Source organism: Gastrolobium bilobum, unplaced genomic scaffold, assembly GCF_033153095.1.
Source record: "Gastrolobium bilobum isolate Gb01-03AN ecotype WA unplaced genomic scaffold, APGP_CSIRO_Gbil_v1 utg8393, whole genome shotgun sequence".
Lineage (NCBI taxonomy): Eukaryota > Viridiplantae > Streptophyta > Magnoliopsida > Fabales > Fabaceae > Gastrolobium > Gastrolobium bilobum.
Genome location: NW_026896016.1, coordinates 115,891 through 138,342, shown reverse-complemented (window position 1 = coordinate 138,342; position 22,452 = coordinate 115,891).

Here is a 22,452-nt window from a genome sequence, read left to right as displayed (position 1 = left end):
ATGTGATTCATCCGGAATATAAGCCGCAGCTGGGATACATGAAAAACATCATGCAGATTTGACAACTGTGGGGGCAAGCAAGCTGATAGGCCACTAATCCTACTCCTTTCATTATCTGATACGACCCAATAAAACGAGGACTCAGCTTCCTCACGCCCAATGCACGTCCAACACCCGTAACTCGAGATACCGCACAAATACATGATCACCTTCTTCCAATTCCAGCGGACTGTGTCTATTATCATAATTACTTTTCTACCGATTTACGGTGCAATCATACTGCGGTATTTTACCCGGTAAAAACACTATTCATTGAATTTCCTGAAACTTGCCTATCCACTCAATTTTTCGTTATGAATCCATTTCCAGGGTTATTTTTATCATCTGACACCTTCTACTCAATTTTTATCTTCCTAGAGTTGCGTGTTGGCTAATTACCATTCTGCTCTTTCTTTGTATTTTGGCCTTATTTTCAAGATTTTCACTAATCCTTCCCTTTAATTCTCATTTAATATTTAATATTTGATTTAGAATTGCGAGGTGTTATAACCACCCCACATTTTCGAATTTTGTCCGCAAAATTAATTCATACATGCCCGCTAGCTCAGGATACAGCCGGAGAATCTCATACACTCGTTCCCAAGTAGCCTCCTCAGGTGTACGTTCTTCCCACTGAATCTTTAGCATTGGAATAACTTTTCTTCTAAGCCTCTTTTCACTACGATCGGGGACACCAATACGACCTACGAGAGTCTTTAAGTTCTTCCGAATTTAAATATCATCCGGCATCACCACATGGGATTCATCCGGAATATAAGCCGCAGCTGGGATACATGAAAAACATCATGCAGATTTGACAACTGTGGGGGCAAGGCAAGCTGATAGGCGACTAATCCTACTCTTTTCATTATCTGATACGGCCCAATAAAACGAGGACTCAGCTTCCTCACGCTCAATGCACGTCCAACACCCGTAACTGGAGATACCGCACAAATACATGATCACCTTCTTCAAATTCCAGCGGTCTGTGTCTATTATCATAATAACTTTTCTACCGATTTACGGTGCAATCATACTGCGATATTTTACCCGGTAAAAACACTATTCACTGAATTTTCTGAAACTTGCATATCCACTCAATTTTTCATTCTGAATCAATTTCCAGGGTTATTTTTATCATCTGAGACCTTCTACTCAATTTTTATCTTCCTAGTATTGCGTGTTGGCTAATTATCATTTTACGCTTTCTTTGTATTTTGGCCTTATTTTCAGGATTTTCACTAATCCTTCCCTTTAATTCTCATTTAATAATTTAATATTTGATTTAGAATTGCGAGGTGTTATAATCACCCCACATTTTAGAATTTTGTCCGCAAAATTAATTCATACCTGCCTGCTAACTCAGGATACAGCCGGAGAATCTCATCCACCCGTTCTCAAGTAGCCTCCTCAGGTGTACGTCCTTCCTGCTGAATCTTTAGCATTAGAATAACTCTTCTTCTAAGCCTCTTCTCACTGCGGTCGAGGACACCAATACGACCTACGAGAGTCTTTAAATTCGTCCGAATTTCAAAATCATCCGGCATCACCACATGTGATTCATCCGGAATATAAGTCGCAGCTGGGATACATGAAAAACATCATGCAGATTTGACAACTGTGGGGGCAAGGCAAGCTGATAGGCCACTAATCCTACTCTTTTCATTATCTGATACGACCCAATAAAACGAGGACTCAGCTTCCTCACGCCCAATGCACGTCCAACACCCGTAAGTGGAGATACCGCACAAATACATGATCACCTTCTTCAAATTCCAGCGGTCTGTGTCTATTATCATAATAACTTTTCTGCCGATTTACGGTGCAATAATACTGCGGTGTTTTACCCTGTAACAACATTATTCACTGAATTTTCTGAAACTTGCCTATCCACTCAATTTTTTATTCTGAATCCATTTCCAGGGTTATTTTTATCATCTGAGACCTTCTACTCAATTTTTATCGTCCTTGTATTGCGTGTTGGCTAATTATCATTTTACCCTTTCTTTGTATTTTGGCCTTATTTTCAGGATTTTCACTAATCCTTCCCTATAATTCTCATTTAATATTTTAATATTTGATTTAGAATTGCGAGGTGTTATAATCACCCCACATTTTTGAATTTTGTCCGCAAAATTAATTCATACATGCCCGCTAACTCAGGATACAGCTGGAGAATCTCATCCACCCGTTCCCATGTAGCCTCCTCAGGTGTACGTCCTTCCCACTGAATCTTTAGCATTGTAATAACTTTTCTTCTAAGCCTCTTTTCATTGCGGTCGAGGACACCAATAGGACCTACGAGAGTCTTTAAATTCTTCGGAATTTAATATCATCCGGCATCACCACATGTGATTCATCCGGAATATATGTCGCAGCTGGGATACATGAAAAACATCATGTAGATTTGACAACTGTGGGGGCAAGGCAAGCTGGCAGGCAACTAATCCTACTCTTTTCGTTATCTGATAAGGCCAAATAAAACGAGGACTCAGCTTCCTCACGCCCAATGCACATCCAACACCCGTAACTGGAGATACCGCACAAATACATGATCACCTTCTTCAAATTCCAACGGTCTGTGTTTATTATCATAATAAATTTTCTGCCGATTTACGGTGCAATCATACTGCGGTATTTTGCACGGTAAAAACACTATTCACTGAATTTTCTGAAACTTGCCTATCCACTCAATTTTTCATTCTGAATCCATTTCCAGGGTTATTTTTATCATCAGAGAACTTCTACTCAATTTTTATCTTACTAAGGTTGCGTGTTGGCTAATTATCATTTTACACTTTCTTCTTATTTTGGCCTTATTCTCAGGATTTTCAATAACCCTTCCCTTTAATTCTCATTTAATATTTTAATATTTGATTTACAAATGCGAGGTGTTATAATCACCCCACATTTTAGAATTTTGTCCGCAAAATTAATTCATACCTTCCCGCTAACTCAGGATACAGCCGGAGAATCTCTTCCACTCGTTCCCAAGTAGCCTCCTCAGGTGTACGTCCTTCCCACTGAATCTTTAGCATTGGAATAACTTTTCTTCTAAGCCTCTTTTCACTGCGGTCGAGGACACCAATAGGACCTACGAGAGTCTTTAAATTCTTCCGAATTTCAATATCATCCGGCATCACCACATGTGATTCATCTGGAATATAAGCCGCAGCTGGGATACATGAAAAACATCATGCAGATTTGACAACTGTGGGTGCAAGGCAAGCTGATAGGCCACTAATCCTACTCTTTTCATTATCTGATACGGCCCAATAAAACGAGGACTCAGCTTCCTCACGCCCAATGCACGTCCAACACCCGTAACTGGAGATACTGCACAAATACATGATCACCTTCTTCAAATTCCAGCGGTCTGTGTCTATTATCATAATAACTTTTCTGCCAATTTACGGTGCAATCATACTGCGATATTTTACCCGGTAAAAACTCTATTCACTGAATTTTTTGAAACTTGCTATCCACTCAATTTTTCATTCTGAATCCATTTCCAGGGTTATTTTTATCATCTGAGACCTTCTACTCAATTTTTATCTTCCTAGTATTGCGTGTTGGCTAATTATCATTTTACCCTTTCTTTGTCTTTTGACCTTATTTTCAGGATTTTCACTAATCCTTCCCTTTGATTCTCATTTAATATTTTAATATTTGATTTAGAATTGCGAGGTGTTATAATCACCCCACATTTTAGAATTTTTTCCGCAAAATTAATTCATACCTGCCCGCTAACTCAGGATACAACCGGAGAATCTCAACCACCCGTTCTCAAGTAGCCTCCTGAGGTGTACGTCCTTCCTGCTAAATCTTTAGCATTGGAATAACTTTTCTTCTAAGCCTCTTTTCACTGCGGTCGAGGACATCAATAGGACCTATGGGAGTTTTTAAATTCTTCCGAATTTCAATATCATCCGGTATCACCACATGTGATTCATCCGGAATATAAGCCGCAGCTTGGAAACATGAAAAACGTCATGCAGATTTGACAACTGTGGGGGCAAGCAAGCTGATAGGCCACAAATCCTACTCTTTTCATTATCTGATACGGCCCAATAAAACGAGGACTCAGCTTCCTCACGCCCAATGCACGTCCAACACCCGTAACTGGAGATATCGCACAAATACATGATCACCTTCTTCAAATTCCAGCGGTCTTTGTCTATTATCGTAATAAATTTTCTGCCGATTTACGGTGCAATCATACTGTGGTATTTTACCCGGTAAAAACACTATTCACTGAATTTTCTGAAACTTGCCTATCAGCTCAATTTTTCATTCTGAATCCATTTTCAGGGTTATTTTTATCATCTGAGACCTTCTACTCAATTTTTATCTACCTAGGTTTGCGTGTTGGCTAATTACCATTCTACCCTTTCTTTGTATTTTGGCCTTATTTTCAAGATTTTCACTAATCCTTCCCTTTAATTCTCATTTAATATTTTAATATTTGATTTAGAATTGCGAGGTGTTATAATCACCCCACATTTTAGAATTTTGTCCGCAAAATTAATCATACTTGCTCGCTAACTCAGGATACAGCCGGTGAATCTCATACACCCGTTCCCAAGTAGCCTCATTAGGTGTACGTTCTTCCCACTGAATCTTTAGCATTGGAATAACTTTTCTTCTAAGCCTCTTTTCACTGCGATCGAGGACATCAATAGGACCTATGAGAGTCTTTAAATTCTTCCGAATTTCAATATCATCCGGTATCACCACATATGATTCATCCGGAATATATGCCGCAGCTAGGATACATGAAAAACATCATGCAGATTTGACAACTGTGGGGGCAAGGCAAGCTAATAGGCCACTAATCCTACTCTTTTCATTATCTGATACGGCCCAATAAAACGAGGACTCAGCTTCCTCACGCCCAATGCACGTCCAACACCCGTAACTGGAGATACCGCACAAATACATGATCACTTTCTTCAAATTCCAGCGGTTTGTGTCTATTATCATAATAACTTTTCTGCCGATTCTGTGCCTGTTTAAGTTTCTTTCTCATCATTTCAATCTGTGCTGTAGTTTCTTGCACAAAATCCGGCCCAAATCTCTCTTTATCACATATCTCAGTCCAACAAGTAGAAGTACGACATCTCCGTCCATACAATTCCTCATACGGTTCCATGCCCAGACTGGAGTGAAAACTATTATTATAAGAAAATTCCACCAGTGATAAGTACCTGTCCCAAGCAGTGCCCTGCTCCAATGTGCAAGCTCTCAGCATATCCTCAAGTGTCTGTATGGTCCTCTCAGTCTGACCATCAGTCTGCGGGCGATACGCAGTGCTCAGCCTGAGCTGAGTGCCAAAAGTCTGCTGCAAGGCTCCCCAAAAATGAGAAGTGAATTTCGGGTCCCGATCACTAACAATGCTAACCGGTATCCCGTGGAGCCTTACAATCTCGTTTACATATAACTTTGCTAATTGCTCCGTAGAAAAGTCCACTCGCACTAGCAGAAAATGTGCAGACTTCGTAAGCCTGTCCACTATAACCCAAATTGAATCGTGACGAGCCTGAGTCCGAGGCAAACCAACAACGAAATCCATATAGATGCTCTCCCATTTCCACTCTGGTATATCCAACGGCTGAAGTAAACCAGCAGGTTTCTGATGTTCTATCTTGACTTTCTGACAAATTAAGCACCTTGACACAAACTCAGCAACATCCTTCTTCCTTTAGGGTTTAAGTGAAGTGGACCATGCATAATGTATTAATTAACTATAAAAACCCTAAAATGGACCTAATAAGGGTTTAGAAGCACTAATTATGTAATTAGGAAACCTAATGAACTAAGACCTTATGTGACTATGTGGGAAAGCATAAGTGACCTAATAATAGAAAAATCCTAAAATTAAAGTGACTTAGAATTTTTAACCAAAGATAATTAGGAATTGCTAATTAAACACACTTTGGTTAAATGACCAGTTTTTAGGCTGACTTTGGGAGAGCATATCTTCATACACTGAAGTCCAATAGGGATGTTCCATACATCGTTTTGAAGCTTGAGATGTCAGATATGTTGTGTCAAAATTTGGTACAATTTGTAGAGGTATAGCATTCTGTAGGTCCGATTAAGTAGAGACTGCCCAGGGAGGCCATGTGCATGGGCTATACGTGGTTGCATCTTCCACGAACTGTAGAAAAATCCTAAAATTAAAGTGACTTAGAATTTCTAACCAAAGATAATTAGGAATTGCTAATTAAACACACTTTGGTTAAATGACCAGTTTTTAGGCTAACTTTGGGAGAGCATATCTTCCTACACTGAAGTCCAATAGGGATGTTCCATACATCATTTTGAAGCTTGAGATGTTAGATATGTTGTGTCAAAATTTGGTACAATTTGTAGAGGTATAGCATTCTGTAGGTCCGATTAAGTAGAGACTGCCCAAGGAGGCCATGTGCAGGGGCTGTACGTGGCTGCATCTTCCATGAACTGTTTCTCCCTCATTTGTTATCAAATTAGGCTCATGATATATCAAATTAAATCTGAATGTGTCTAGTTTTCTGTATAAAAATTTGAGAGCAATTGATTTAGTATATTTTCCAGAATCGCATAAATGGTGAGGGATGTTTGGGGCTTTGTTTAGAGTTGGCAGACAATTTTGTTTGTCCAACTTCAAACGATGATAACCGGTGCTAGAGAACTCCAAATGAGGCATGTGATACTTTTTTGGAAATGTAATTGAGTCTAGATTAATATACTAAAAGATGAGAATATTATAACAAGTGAGTTGCGTATAGTGACTAGAAAATAGAAGCATGTACAGTTATAGAAAAACCGTAAAAGTGAAACTTAGGCTAAGTGGGTTTATGGGAACCCTTAGTAACTTATAATAATTAATTTTCAAGGTTATGAATGACATATATTGATGATAAATGTCTTGATTAGTTGTAAGTTAAGTAAAAAATGCCTTAATCTAAGAGAGTTTATTAATGGACTAAGTGTCTAATGACTTATTGTGGACTTAGTGAGCGATTCCTTATGCACTAAAAATATGTAATTAAGTAATAAATAGTCTAGACTTGTAATGGGCATATTATTGGCATATAAGTATGAAAAGTGGAATCATTAAATGATTAAGTCTTGGATATGACTTGATTAATTAATATGTAATTAATGATGTGAATGGTTCCTTCTCTAGGTGTGCCTAGAGAACCTTGCACTTGAGGATTGTGGTGGAGGATACGTATTATATTGGAGTATGGGCTTGTGCTAATCTCATTGAGGTAAGCTCCTAGTTTTGGTTGTTCCTCTCTCTTATGGCCCCACCATGATGGTGGGCATTATGATTGAATTGTATGAAAGTATGTGATATATGGTATATGTGCATTCATATAAATATTATATGATTATTGATATTATGATGATGCACTGATGATGTATGGTATGAGATTCCTGGCTAGTGAATATGTATGTAGGCTGCCTATGGCTTGACCCTAGGAGTTATTTCATACTACAGATGTGTTGACTGTCTATGGCTTGACCTTGGAAGTCACACTAGGCATATTGGACATGTCAGTTAGCTATTCTTGGGGAGAGCCCTTGAATAGTTAATCAGAGGATGATGTATGATGCTATATTTATGTTGTATGTTTTTTATATATGCTTTATATCTAACTTGTCATGGAGGAAGTGGGCTCAGGGGATTAGAGGATCTTCTAAGAACCTTGAGCTTACTGAGATGTTGTTATCTCACCCCTTTTCGGAGACATCATTTCAGGTACCCAGGTTAGCAGTGTGCAGTCTAAGGGCAAGGGCCCATCTACGGATTAATGGATTGTGGCTGCTGTTTATTTTTATGTTGTTATGTTGTTATGTGGCATGTGTAGTGTTTTGACATGCCTAGTCAGCTTATTTTGAGACTATGTTGCTGTATGTAATAATGCTCAGGATTAATTACTGTTTGAACTTTTGGATTATTGATGTATGTATTATGAGTTATGTTAGATGCATGTGATAAGTACACAAAGACATGAAGTATGAATTTATTAATTTGGGCACAAAGCCATTATGTATGTACTGACCCAATTAGGGGATTGCAGTCTGTGTGAGATTGCAAGCTATCTATTATTTAACTGTGTTTATCAGGTGTGATTGTGTGAGATTCTTATCTCCCAGTTGTCCGTTAAATAGTTGTTATGCTGTCCGTGAGACTCTGGCAAGAATGACACTTATTGTCATATCCGATTTGTCAATGGCCACTAATACTGGCTAATGAGATTAATTAGTAATTATATGTTTTAGATTTACGCTTTCGTAATATCTCATGTGAACGTTTTTAGAAATATTTTCAGAATATGTTTTGGAAAAAGTTTATTCGTATTTTTACAAGACGTATCTTTAATAAATCTTCCGTTGTGTACGCTATAATATCATGATGGTAACAACCAGAGTACTACGGGGTGTTACAATGTCCAAACATTAAAACTCTCATTTCTTTTTGCATTTAATTATATGAACTATGTTTTTGACTATTTTTATCATTATTGAACTCATTATATGAACTATGGTAGAAAATTTTGAAAAAAATACATCATCGATCTGCGTGAAATATCACCCCTATGTCATCAATCCACATGAAAAATTTTGACGAAATTCATTTTTTGTCGAAAATTAAAAAAAAAAAAAACACACCTTCAGAACGCCAAAATACTTTTATATATCAATCACCCTAATTTCATTCCTAATCTTAATCCCTAACATTTTTCAGAGTTTCAAATTCCTAATGGCACCCAGGTCAGTAGCAATCTACATCTACAAGAAGAGAGCGGTGCCACCGCCAGCTACAAGAAGAGAGTGGAGACTTGCAAGATCTACATCTTCAAGGTATCTCGATCAAGGCCATGACTTGGAAGACTTGCACAGGAATCTTCTGGACTCTGATATTCTTGGCTAATTGCTATTGTTGTTTGTGGGTGTCACAATAACTAGTTTGCTTATGTATGTGGATGTCAAAATGGAAATATTAGAATTTTGATTTTTTTACCAAATTTTAATAGTGAATTGAAATTTTTTGATGAAATTCATGAAATATATATTATATTAATGATTTATTTTTTCGCGGAAAAGCAAGATTTTTGACGGATAAAAAATTCTGTCACCTTTCGACGAACCGTATTTCGACGAAAAAATTCCATCAAAAATTAATTTTGATGGAATTTTCATTGTTCGCAACGAAAAAATTTTGTCGAAAATATGATCTTTTTTAATAGTGATCCTAAATTCATGTTTGCCACCAAATTGCAATATAACGGTGAAAAAGTGAAAATTAAAAATAATAAAATCATTGCTAATGTTTTTTTAGAAAAATATTGAAAAAACTATTCAAGAAAATTGATCTTTGAAAATAAAAATAAATTTGAAAGTCGATTATAAGTAGGGAATGTGTTAGAGTCAATATTGTCCTTTTTCAAAAATGATTACCTTAAATTAATTGTGTAAAATAATTATAAAATTTTAAAATATTTGTTTTGCTCCCAATGAAATAAATTAAATTAAATTGATTATTTACAAGGGAAACTATTTTGTGAAAATTTAATTTTGTCTTGATGGGAAAGATCTTGTGCAATAGATAATTCAAAAGTACTCCATTCTTTGAAAAATGTTTGTGGATGATGTGATTTGACTTTTAGAAAGACTTTTGAGGTTTTTCAAAATTCATTTGAATAGATTTGAGTCTCTTGGATCATTAGGCTGTCATAGCCAAAATGATTTAAATAAGAGTATAAGGTTAACAAGTCATTAGAACTTAGTTTATCCTTTAAAACAAAACTAACTTTTCAACGCCATTTAAAAAAACAAAGAAAGACAATGATCAACTTTTAAAGAAGAGTTTGAATTATTAAGCTGTCACTACTAAAATGACCCTAAGAAAATCAATTGATCATCAAACCACCGTGATTCAATCAACCCTTAAGAATAAAATAATTTTAAAATTAATAAAAAAATCAAATTTAGATAAATTTGGTCCATCAAGCTATCATAGTTAAAATGACTATAAAACCTATGAGATTAACAAGTTGCCACGACTAAATTATCCTCTATTACTAAAAATAAATTAATTTTAAAATTAATATATAAATTTAAATAAGTTTGGATCATGAAGGTATTATAGCTAAAATGATCCTAAATAAAAATTATGATATTAACGAGTCATCATGGCTAAATTATTCCCTTTTAAATTTGTAAACACATAGAATTATATAAAGAAAAAATAAAGAGTATAAATGCATGCATAAAAAAATAATTATTAACTAAAAATAAAATTTAAGTAAATTTACCTCAAATGTGATAAAACTTACTGTATGGAGTCAAGTTGTGGAGAGCCATCCTAATTCACCTAAAAATATTACTGAAACACAAGCTTTATAATTAGTATTAGTTTAAGTGTCATTTTTAACTATTGAAAGAGTACTTTTTTTTTTATGTAAAAACACATTAGGAGGAGAAAAGGAAGGGCAAGACATCTCTAATGTGGGACTTCAAAAGGAAGAGGTATGACTTGACTGTTACCCATGTGAGACTTCAATGTCCAAATTGATATATTTCTTTCATCCAATTATTTTCCTTAATTTTCTTGCTATCAACTAAAAGACATATGACAAAAATAAGTATTCATAGCCTATATAAAAAAATTACTCAAAACATGTATAAACACTATTTTTTTTATCTTACTCAATGTTTTCTCAAACATATTTGCGAGCTTGAATGTGTGCGTGCTTGTGGGTTGTTTAAATATTATATTATTTTTTTAATGTGTATTTTTTCTTTTCTAAAATACAACTTCATGTTTTAAATATGTACTTTCAATTATTTTAATTAATCCCTTTGTACTTTGAGATGATAATAAATTAACATGTATCAAAATTTGACTAAGGATGTTAACCCCACATTCATAATTTTATTCTTACCAAATTTGCATTCCACATTCTTCTGCAAAGTTTCTTCTCCTTCTGTATCCATATGGGTGATTATGGACAGGTTGACAAAGTCCACACACTTTTTACCAATAAGGGTCGATTTCTCTATTGAGAAGTTAGCTTAGCTATATGTTAGAGAGATAATGAAACTTCATAGGGGATGCTTGAGAACATTGTTAGTGATTGGGACCCGAAGTTCACCTCTCGTTTCTAAGGTACATTGCAGAGAACTTTTGGCACTCAGTTAAGACTGAGTATTGCTTATCATCCGCAGACAGATGGTCAGACTGAAAGGACTATTTAGATGTTGGAGGCTGTCCTGAGAGCTTAAACTCTAGAGTAGAATACTGCACGGGATATATATCTTTCACTGGTGGAGTTCTCTTATAATAGTTTACATGCTAGTTTGGGTATAGCTCCCTACAAGGCTTTGTACGGTCAGAGGTGTAGGACACCTACCTATTGGTCTGATGTTGGAGACAAAGAGCGGTTCAGACCATATTTTGTGCAGGAGACTACAGAACAAATTAAAATGATCAGAAATCGACTGAAAAAGGCACAGAGTTGCCCCAAAAGAGATATTACGATCACAAGCATCGACCTCTTGAGTTTAATGGGGGGGATATATTTTTGTGAGACTATCGCGTGTGATTGGTGTTGGGCGAGCTCTTGGAGTAAGGAGGTTGAGTCTCAGATTCATTGGGCCCTATCAGATTATATATAGGGTAGGACCAGTTTTCTACCATCTTGCCTTACCTCCTCAATTAGTGAATCTGCATGATGTGTTCCATATTTCTCAGCTTCGGAGACATGTGACTGATGCTTATCATGTTGTCCAACTGGATGATATTCAAATCAGAGAAAATTTGAAGAATCTGATTAGACCCTGTAAGATTCTTGACAAAGATGAGAAGAAGCTGAGGAATAAATCTATTCTGATGGTCAAGGTTCAGTGTGAAGGAAAGATGAATGATGAGTCCACTTGGGAGAGGAAAGACGAGTTTCTCTGGCTGTATCATGAGTTCAGGGACAAGTATGTTCCTAATTTTGCGGATAAAATTGCTAAATGGTAGGGTGACTATATAATAACCCTCACTTAAGTTATGAATTTGTGCATGTGATTAATAATTTAATCATGTATAATGAATATTAATTAGCGATGAGGTCTAATTAATTAAAATTAAAGTCACTTTTGGGGCAAAAATTCAATTAGTGAGAATTTTGGGTAAAAAATATACCCGAAATTAATAAATAATATAGTGTGACATTATTAGGTGATATTATATAAGTTTAAAATCACATTAGAGGTACTAAATGAGGTTTTGTGATTTAAATTTAAGAAATGATACAAGGGGTATTATGTGAGATGTTACTTTATTAAAGTTTAAAGTGTAAACTTTGAGATATTTACTCCAAAGTCTTCGTCTTCTTCGTTGGCCAGCTCTAAAGACCGAAACCCCATTGGTGATAGCTTGAAAACTCAACTCCCTTGATACTCCATGAAAGCACTTAAGGTTGGAAGCAATATTGCTTAGAATTTCCAAGGGAACAAAATCTATAATCCACGATTCCTTAGAAAGCCTTGTGTTGAGAGATTTCCTCTCATGAAAATGGCGCCTCATCCTTGTTTGAGAGGCTAGGAGTGTTGCATTGCTTCATTTGATGATTGGAAAACATTCCTTGGATTATTTGGAGTTGATTCATGGTAAGATATTCTAGTTTTCTTCAAGTTTTATGGAAGTTACATTTGTAGGTTGTTTTCAAGGAAAAGTGGGTTGTTGGGACTGTTTTGAGTTTGATTTAGGCTTAACTCATGTTGGAAAAAATATTTATATGGTGATTTTAATGATGAAAATGTGTTGAGAAAATTGCTTAGGTCATCTTCATTAATTTCGAAAATTCATGCCTCAAAATGATAAATTTCTTGCATTCCAAGTAATGTAGGTTAGTTGGTTTTTATTGATTGTATTCATGGTGTTTCTAGGAGTGAAACAAGCGAACAAGATGTAAAAGAACAAGCATTGGTCGAATCCATGGACTTGAGTTGGATACTAGAATTATTTGAAGAATAGGCGAGTTCCTAACATTGTGACTTTGTGGTGGAATTACCTTCTGTAGATAGGAAAGTAGGCATATCCACTTGTTTGCAACTTGATTGTGTTGGGTAGTAAATTCCTAGTTCACATTATTGATAGATGTGTAATATAGCAAAATACTTGGTAGTGGTGTGGATTCCTTCAAGTACATTTAGTGTGAAATTACTTGGTTGTGGAGGAAAGCAAATTGGTCAAGAGCTTTACAGGTAAGCTTTTGGACCTTAGAATTTATCCCTTTATTGTTCCACCAAGCCCTAAAAGGGTAGTGGTTTATGTGGGTTATGTAATTGCAATGAGTGGTGATTTAATACTTTGATATATGTATGAGTATGCTTTGGTGTGCCATAAGATGACGTTTTCTTATGTTTTGTGTGTTGCAAGATGTTGCGTAATGCATACATTTTAGTGTCTCTGGCCATAGGAATATTGATATCCGAGAATTTTGTTAACGACGTGTGTTCCAGAGGGATGCCTCTACGATATTTCACACACTGCATGGATATATATATATATATATATATATATATATATATATATATATATATATATATTATATTTGTATTATTTCTGTTATTTATTACTTTTACACCTGTAGTAAACTTTGGGATAGAGAAATCATCCAATGACCTCTAGTTTACTGAGATGTTTATCTCATCCCACGTTTTGGGGACCCCCTTTCAGGTACTGGCACTGATGGTGCGAGGGCATCTATTGGCAGAAGGCCATTGGAGATTGTCTATTACCGCATATTGCTGCTGTCGATATTTTATTGTTTATGTTGTGAGATTACATTTTGATACATGATGATTTATATGTATTTATGGAACTTACGCTATGATCATGGTTGTTTTGTATACTTCATGTTGTTGAATATTGCAAGAGCTTTGAGCATATGTATTTTGTAATATCTAAGTTTGATTCGATGTAATTGATGACCATTGGTATTGGTGTATTCTGTAATCATTTGTATGCTTGGAATATTGATGTAATAATGGATTATATCATTAGATGTAAATTTGATGGAAGGGCTCTTAATCCTATTTTGTACATGGGAAACATGGAAGGAAATGATATGGTGATGTATGCTAAGTAAGGAAGTGGAAAACTTGGCAATCAAACCACAAATGGATAGATAACTTGAGATATAAAGAAATGGATAATTGTATAATTAATGAAACTTGTAAATGGATATAAGTGCATCTAGGTTTGTTGGAGCTTTCGTTGTCATTTCATATCAATTAGGTACCAAGATTGGATTAGATAACCTTGGGTTGGAAATGCAAAATGATGCTGCCCATTTTTCTATAGGGTCTAGGATTACTTCCATCTTAAGATAATCATAACTCACTCAATTCTCTGCCAAATGGGTCGTGTGAGGTATCAAAATAAAGCTTAGTATGTCTACTCTTATGTCCTAAAATATGAGAATTTTTTGGTTTAGCATTCATCCCTAGTTATCGAGAGGGTGTACCTGCTCAAATTCACAGCAATATGCCAGTTTTTGGTCAGTTCTTAGAATGATCTTATCTCCTTCGTTTCTTATCTCCTTCTTAGTTTAAATTTGAGTATGTTGCCCTATTTTTCGGTAGTCTGATTTTAAGCAGTTGGCTTACGTCTAACTATCTTGAGTTATAAAGATCCAAATGAGGCTTATAATATGCCATTGAAAAACTCAAGATGTCTAGTTTAACATACTAAAAGATATGAATTTATGGCCATATAGATCATTCTCAGTTTAATAAAAGATAAAGACGGTTGGTGTTGAACATGGAAAAATTGTTAATTTACCCTTCTTGGTTTGTGGGGACCATACTCAGCATTTATGTAAAAGCAATGTATGATATGTTTAAGCCAAGTTTGATTATTTCACATGTCGTTGAGTTATAATTTCAGTTTTGAATTGTTTTAAATACGGAAAGAATTTCTAAGCAAAAATATTTTTAAAAATAAAAGAAAAAGTTTAACAGTAATTAATTCAACTGCAGTGATTGTAACTGCGCTTAATATCGTATGTAATGACAACAAATCGGTCATGAACGGGATGTTACATTTTGCGTAATTACATATACATGTACTATTTTTTAAGTGATATGTTATTCTACCTATCTTTTTTTCTGTCTATCTTTTCCTACTACTCTCTAATATCGTTAGATCAGAATCTAAAGAGGAGAGAGAAAGATAAATGTTAATTAAGATTCTAATCTAATGGTCTTTTAAAGTAATAGACAAATGTAGGCAAAAAAAACGATAAGTAGAATAACATATCCCATTTTTTAATATACGATTATAAATAGGTTTTAGAAGAAAAACATATATTTCGATATCCCTTTCAAAGACATGACAGCAATTCAACTATGAATTTGGAGAAAAGACTATCATTATGTATATTACACAAGCAAAATACGGTGCATCATATTCTATATGAAACATTGGTTTGTCGAAGCATATCGTTTTTGTGTACGAGTTTTAGTGTCCAAACTTCCTCACCTCCTTTCTTTATTGATTGATGGAATAATTGAATACGTTAGAAAATTGAATCAAAGCCTACTTTTAGTTTATATGAAAAAGAAAAAACTATTAGAAATTTTTATGTGGACAATATTAATCAATATGTTTTATGTTTTTAAAATTAATTAGGTTAATAAATATTCTAATTTATTTTATGATAAGTCCATTGTGATCATATTGAGTTAGATTTTTGGCATTTATTGGTACTAGGCCTGGTTGGGTAGCAAAATATAAGCATTGATGTCTAATTGGATTTCTATGATGAATATACCCATCAGATCCACTATTGGTTAGGGTTATGTTAGGTCCTCTCTCTAGCCTAACAGTAGGGTTATACCTTGATAGTTGTCATGCTTCCATCACAAGAAATGCTGCCTCGTATGGTATAGGTCATAGATAGAAAGATCTTAACAGGAACAACTATCACTCAAGTTTGTTCAGTAGATCATATGGCCCAATCAATTTAGTTATTCCCCTGGTGTTTATATTAATCATATATGAATCGATAATATGGATGAATTGTTATTGAAATTTTCTTACACAAACAAACACCTCTCTAATTTATTTTTAGTCCGATTGCTTTTGTATTTAGCTCCCGTAATTATTTTTAAATTTTCTTTTTCGGTCCTCATGCATAACACAAGCACAATTAGTGGTAAGTGATAACTATAAGAGAAGAGAAAATATATTCTAAAATATCAATATCCTAACCCAAAAATTGGAAAATAAAAAAAGAAAAGAAAACCTAAACCAGTTCACGAATTGGATACTATAGATAAAGATAAGGGGTAACCAAATTTACCTTGATGACAATCAGTGGCGGATGCAGAAATTTTAATGACGAGGGGAGAAAATAAAAAATATTATATTATAAACAAAAATATTTAAAATATAATACAGACCTAATATAAAAAATTTTAAAAGAAATCTATTACAAAGATTAAGATCACTTCATTTGACTCTTATTTTACGTATTTTCTTATTGTTAAACTCATATATAATTGAATCCGTGTTAAAACTCAAAACAATTTCTTTTTTAATGTATGTAATCAAAGAATCATCAACAAATTGGTCTCTATTTTATTTCGAAGCTTGTTCTTGATTTTATTTTACGCATGCGGATCCTAACTTTTTTCTTTCTTTTTAAATGTCAGAATCCACATGTGTAAATATGTTTACTACAAAAAAATTCATATGCTATTGCTGCAGAAAGACGAACCCATAAATAAATCATGTTATCCATTATCAATAAATTAGTTACCTACAAAGTTATATATGTCCTTTCATTCTTTTTATATCTAAAATTGTTGGAAATTTAAAGAGATTAAGAATAATTTAGAAGAACACACTACAATTTTTTAATCTAATCACGTGTTTGGTAGAAGGTGAAAAAAAATTTTCCTAAGAAAATGGGGTTGGAAAATTATTTGCCTATATTTGATAGGAGGTGAAGTAAAAATATGGCTAGGAAAATTTTTTCCCATCATTTCCTTTTCTATGTCAAATAGTTGGGGAAGATTACCACTGAAGAGTGAAGAGGTACTTGAAGAGTGTTTCAAGATTGAGTCCCACGCCCCCCTCAATGAAAATGCTTGTGTTTTCTTCAGTTATCTTCTCTTGCAATTGCAAGCTGAACAATTTTCAGAAGTTTGATTTGAGCCGTTGAGGTTCTGTGCTTCCTCTTCACGCTCACGCATGTCAGTATTTTACCCACTCACACATATTTTGTAATATTATTAAAATACCATTTATATATATAATTTTTTCCTATCAAATTTTAGGGGAGGGCGGGGGCCCACCCTAGCCCCCCTCTAGGTCCGCCTCTGATGACAATAGTTGAGGGATTTCTAATGAGAGTGGCCAACTTGAGCACTGGGATAAGGGAGACCACAAGAAAATGTAGAAGAGAAAGAGAAGAAACTCTCCATAAGAGCTATGATGCACTGATGCCGACACGGGACACGAGACATGGGACACAACACGACACGACACACCAATACGTTAATTCTAAAAAATGTCATATTTTGACACGTTTTGATATTAAATAAAATTTTTAATACATATAATATAATTTATATTTAATACATATAAGAGTCCATAATAAGTTATATAACCAATCAAATATTTAAATTTCATAACATAAATATAAACAAAAATAATTTTTCATACTATGTTAATTTTTCATGTCAAATTTCATAACAGAAAAAAATTAATTTATAAATTATTTTTTTATATTTAGTTAATAAAATAAAATTAAGTCTAAAAAAAAATGTGCCGGAACGTTGGCCGCGAGTCGAAAAAAATTGACTGTGTGTCGAAAAATGTGCGGAATGTGTCGGAGAGTTGATCGTGTGTCCCAAAATGTTGACCGCGTGTCGGACGCGTATCGGAGCGTATCCGTGTTGAACACGTGTCTGACATGCAAAAATTTTAAAAAAGGCGTGTCCGTGCTTCTGAGCATAAGAGTGTGAAACACAAATTTGGAAAGGAAAATAAAATTATAGATTTCGGATAATATGTTATTCAAAATTTTAACAGATATATTAATTTTTTATCATTACAAAATATAAAATAATTAATTGAAATAATTAAATGTATAAGGTGATAATTTAAAATATGACCGGAGTTCAAACGGTAAGTTATATTTTTGTTTTTGAGAAAGAGAGCGAGCGCTGAAATCTTATGTCTCCATCTAGAATAGCAATTAGAAAGCATCAATATTTTGAGAACATTTATTATTTAGTGGCTTTTTTCGCTGTATTTATTGTTCAGTGGCTTTTTTTTCTCTGCTATAGATTTTTGACTTTCTCAATAGATTTGAAATTTTAAACGGTTAACAGATATAAAACAAAATTAATCCGTATTGATAGAACACGCTACGCAAACTTGATTTCTAATGATGAAATCTCAACATCAATTTCCAAAACTGGCCCTCGATCGATCTAGAATAGGACTAAGAAGGCATCAATCTTTTGAGCAAACATTTATTGTTCAGTAGCTTTCTTTTCTTTTTTTGGTCAAGATAGTAGCTTTCTTTTTTCTTTCCGCTAAAAGATGCGTGATTAATAAAATTTAAACAAATATATATATATATATATATATATATATATATATATAGGGTTAGGATCATTTTACACCAGAGTAAGTTACATTCTTAATATTGTCCACTGATCCCATTTATATCTAAGGGCTCAAATTGTTTAGTAATGTAAGCCATTGGATACAAGTGAATCAATGGTCAAGATTGAGTGTAAGACTTCTAACTCTTACACCAGTGTAAGAATATCCTACCCCATATATATATATATATATATATATATATATATATATATATATGAGTTTGATGTTTGTCATGTAAAATAACATAAGTTATGTCATTTTAAGAGAGAAATAGACACAAAAAGTAAAAATCATGGGAGAGAAAGTGAGTGATTTTTTATTTTAATTTAAATTTTTAATATTTTTGTATCTATCTCTCTCTTAAAATGACATAATTTTATGTCATTTAAAATGACAAACACTTTTCCTTTTATATATATATATATATATATATATATATATATATATAGTTGTGGCGATTTAAAGGGAAAAAAACAAGGATACCAAAAAAAAAAAAAAAGGTAAAAAAAAACAGCTTACCAAAAAAAAAAAAAAGGAAAAAAACAGATATTAAATGAATGCAATGAACTTCTGGCGCTAGAACTGAGCGCATGTGACCATAATCAGAATTGATTTTGAATACATAATATGTTGGTTATCGTACTAATTGAGAATTCGTTTCTAACATATTCTAAAACTTCGTGCATGTTGATGTTGTTACATTTTTATTGGCTTTTTTACCCTTATAACCTTTAATTAATAATTAATTACCAATTTGACCTTCATTTGAAACTAATTCGAAAATTTAACCCCTTCAGAAAACATAACACCAATCTGCCCCTGTTACATGTTAATGAAAACGCAAAAAATTGAAGCACCTTCTGATTACAGAAAACAAAATGAAATTAGTAAAAAATTAATACAACATTACCATGTAATTGTATCCTCTAGTTTCTCTAATCTTCCTCAACATCATTTGGATTCAGCTTCCAGTATAAGAGTCCCAATTCTGCAAAACTCACCATTTTTCTGCAACGTCACAACTAAGTAAAACTATAGATAGATAGAGAGAGAGAGTAATGACCTGCTAATTGGTTGATGGAAACAAATTCATTAGGGCTGCCATGGCGAGGAAGCCTTGGATCTTCGTTGCTATCGTCCATGAACCATGTCTGTCACAGTTTTTTTCATTTATATAAAAACGCTACTCTGGATGTTTACCCGGGTACAACCCTTCTTACCCGGGTAACGAATTCAACCATTTTTTTCAGATTCAAGAACTCTACCCGGGTACACCCCTCTCTACCCGGGTAGATAAAAAATTTCAAAAAATACCAGGGTAGGGAGGGGTGTACCCGGGTAGGCTTCGTGGTCAACGGTCAAACAGGGGCAGATTGGTGTTATGTTTGTTGGGGAGGGTAAATTTTTGAAATAGTTTTGAACGAAGGGCAATTTGATAATTAATTATTAATTAAAGGTCATAAGGGTCAAAAAGCCCATTTTTATTGGATGAAAACATAAAGCTAAATTAAATAGTATTAGTACGACGCGACAAGATTCGTTTACAATTTTTTTTTGCAATTACACTAATGTAAGACCGGTCGGACACTGTGTGATTAATATAGGACCGAACCTACATAATATAGTTTGTAAGAGTTTGTAAATAAAAAAGTTTGTAAATATAACCTGCCTAGACATGCGATGCAAAGTTGAATTCTCATAATGAAATCTCAACTTCAATTTCACAAACTAGCACTCATTCTAGAAAGGACTTATAGATCTAAATCTTGAAAAGTTCATAAGATTTTATCAAAAAGATTTTTTTATTTCCTTTGTCATTTGCTTACTTTCCAAAGGAACAAAATGTTCAGGGAAAAATGTTTTTCAAAAGAAACGTCTGACTTTTAGCTTTGTATGTTCTTTTATTTTAGGGTTTTATACTAGGGAAATCAGTTTCTCATGTTGGGGATTGTTTTCTCATGTTGTGAGACATCAAAATTTGTGCTATTTTCTTTTTATTTTTTATTTTTTATTTTTTTAACAACTGGTGGGACCTATCACTTGTTGTGTCTAAAGCATAAGAAATATTATCTCATAAAAAAACCCTTTATACAATGGCACCCCAAAACTTCGGTGTGGCGTGTGGGGCTAAAATTCAAAGTGAAACACAAAAGATGTGGGGTGGACTGAAATTGTCCTATTATAAAGTTTTGTCAATTTATATCGTAACTCTTAAGATAAAATTCCTATTATAATGGGATGTTTGTTACAAGTGTTTTTTGGTTGAAATGTTGGGAAAGTGGGATGGAGATTTTTTATTATTATTATGTATGAGTAAAAGTAAAAAAAAATTCAGAATAATCTTTTCCCCACCATTCTCATTTTTTAACTACACATGAAAAAAATAATAATCTCGTCTCACTTAAGGTATTATTTTTTTTCCCACCAACTGAAAAATGCATTTTTACATTTTGAGACAAAAATGCCCTTATACAATATATCAGAAGATGTGTAAAAATTAGGGATGTGAATGAGTTAGGCCGACCTACAGGGGCATATGGCTAGCCTATATTAGGCCAGATTTGACCTATTACAAATAGTAAAATAGAACAGATCTCGACTTTTATAAAAACCTATTTAGCAAATAAGTCATAGGCTTTTTTGTACATGTCGGACCTATAAGTCTACAGATCGGCCTATATCATATTATTTATTTTAAAATAAATAAATATAATTATTCTTTTAATAATTTTAAATAATAGAATAATATTATTTTAGTTATTTTTTAATTGTTGAATGTTTAATAGGTTTAAACAGGCTAACGGGCCTAGACCAAGGCTTTTATTCTTTAAATATAGGTCAGACCAGACTTGTAATTTGCGGCCTACACAAGCTAACAAGCCAGGCTACACTCAATGTTTTTTGCACAGGCCGAACCTATTTACACCCTTAGTAAAAATGGATAATTTGTTATTTCGGTTCAGATTTACATCAATATTTTATAATCAACCAACACAGTATCAATAAAATTAATCCAATTTTCCCGAAAAAAAATTTGGTATACAAAACCCTTTTTTGTAACTTACTAGAAAAAAATTTCTCATCATATTCCTAAAAATATTTTTTTCCCTTAAAAAAAAATATTTACTCTACCTAACGTCCCTTAATATAGGTCTGTTAGCCTTGGTCTGACCTATATTTAAAGAATAAAAGCTTTGGTCTAGGCCTGTTAGCCTGTTTAAACTTATTAAACAGGCTAGACTTAATGTTTTTTGCATAGGTTGGGCCTATGCAAAAAATAGATAATTTGTTATTTCGGTTCAGATTCGTATCAATATTTTACAATCAACCAACATAACATCAGTAAAATAAATCCATTTTTTTTGAAAAATTTTTGGTATACGAAATCCCTTTTCATAACTTACCAGAAAAAAATTTCTCATCATATTTCTAAAAATCTTTTTTTCATGTAAAAATATATTTACTCTATCAAACGTCCCTTAATAATGCATCCATACGATAAATATTGTGTTTTTATTTATTATAATAGGAAAAAGATCTGTTTACAAACTTTTTTTTTACAAACTTACAAACTACACTATGTCTGATGGTAATACTCTACTCAAGAGTATATTACCGGTCAGACATAGTGTAATTTGTAAATAAAAAATTTGTAAATATATTCTTCTCTATTATAATAAGTTGGTTTAATAAAAAATAATAATAAATATCCCTTGGCATATGCATTAATATAATTATAC